Genomic DNA, 1,716 nt, shown 5'->3' with positions numbered 1-1,716 from the left:
GTTTATCATGAAATATTTTAATTTCATTGCCAAATCTGAAGCTTAATTTTGCTGGATACAGTATTCTTGGTTGGAATCCATTATTTTTCAGTGTTTGAAATACGTTGTTCCAGGATCTTCTCGATTTCAATGTCTGTGATGATAAATCAGCGGTTAACCTAATTGCTTTACCCCTAATGTAATCTGCCTTCTTTCTCTCGTAGCTTTTAATATTCTCTCCTTGTTCTGTATGTTGGATATCTTCATAATTATGTGTCTTGGAGTTGGTCTATTATGGTTTTGTATGTTTGGGGTCCTGTAGGATTCCAGGATTTGGCAATCCATTCCATCTTTCATATCTGGGAAGTTTTCTAAGATTATTTCATTCAATAGATTGTTCATTCCTTTGGTTTGAACCTCTATACCTTCTTCTATCCCAATGACTCTCAAGTTTGTTTTTTTATGACATCCCATATCTCTTGGATGGATTGCTCATGATTTCTTAAGATCCTTTCTGTGTTGACTATATTCTTTTCAAGTTGATACACTTTGTCTTCATTATCTGATGTTCTGACTTCTATTTGATCTAGTCTATTTGTAATATTCTCATTTGAGTTTTTAATTTGGTTTATGGTTTCCTGCATTTCTAGGATTACTGTTTGATTTTTTTTAAATCCCTATCTCCTGGTAGAGCTCATTCTTTGCCATTTGAATTTGCTTATGTAATTCGTTTTCAAAGAATACTTTCATTGTTTGAACTTGCTGTCTAATGTCTTCTCTAAGATTCCGTTCCATCTGAGTTAGGTATGCCTTGAGTTCTTTCTCTGTCCATTTTTCTGATGCCTCTAGGTTCTCCTGTGAATTTAAGTTGTCCTGCATTGTTTGTAATCCTTTTTTCCCTTGTTTTTTCATGGTACTCACATTACTTTCCAACTCTGTTTGACTGCTGTGTTTCTGTTTTCTCCTTTAAATTTGTTTTGGTTTTTATAGTTCCAATATCTCTCCTTTGTGTTGGGAGACAATGTTTAGAGATGTTGGATTTAATTGTGATTTAAGGTAAATTCATTAGTTTCATTAAAGGCCTACAGATTTTGATGGCATATAGAGAATTGAGGTTTGAACTTAGGATTTTATGTTAAGGTCGGGCAATTTGATGGTATGGAGGTTAGTATATGTTAGCTTCTTTGTGGCGTTGCTCAAATGCAGGCAGATATTAACAAGAGAATAGACAGGAGTACTTGGGGGTAGTTAAGGGCTTAGGCAGGCTATAGACCAATTCGTAGTATTCATCTATTTGCATTTAGTAAGTTATATGTACTCTGGGTGGTCATGCTTAAGAGGAAAGATGGGGAAAAGGTAAGGAAGCAAACCAAGAAACAGAGAGGGAGAGAAGAAAGAAAGAGAAAAGAATAGAAAACAAAAAGAAATGATAAAAAAATGAAATGCAGTAAAATAAAAATTACAATTAAAAAATGATTAAAAAAAGATTAAGATTAAAAAATTAAAAAAAGAAAAAAAGAAAAAAAAAGGCACTCTTAGGCTTCTATTTTCTTCACTTCCAGTAGATGGTGTTGTGCCTTCCGGGCCAAGATTTTGCCGTGTGAGGCCAATCCCTCCTCCTCCCCCCCACCCCGTGTCTCTCAAAACTAGTTAGCTTAGGTTTATTCCTGGTCTCTAGTCTCGTCGCTTCTCCTGCCAGCCAGGCCTTCCCCAGTGTGATACCTCTCGGAAGTTCAA

Source organism: Marmota marmota, unplaced genomic scaffold (assembly GCF_001458135.2).
Source record: "Marmota marmota marmota unplaced genomic scaffold, marMar, whole genome shotgun sequence".
NCBI classification, from domain to species: domain Eukaryota; kingdom Metazoa; phylum Chordata; class Mammalia; order Rodentia; family Sciuridae; genus Marmota; species Marmota marmota.
This window is presented reverse-complemented; position numbering follows the sequence as displayed.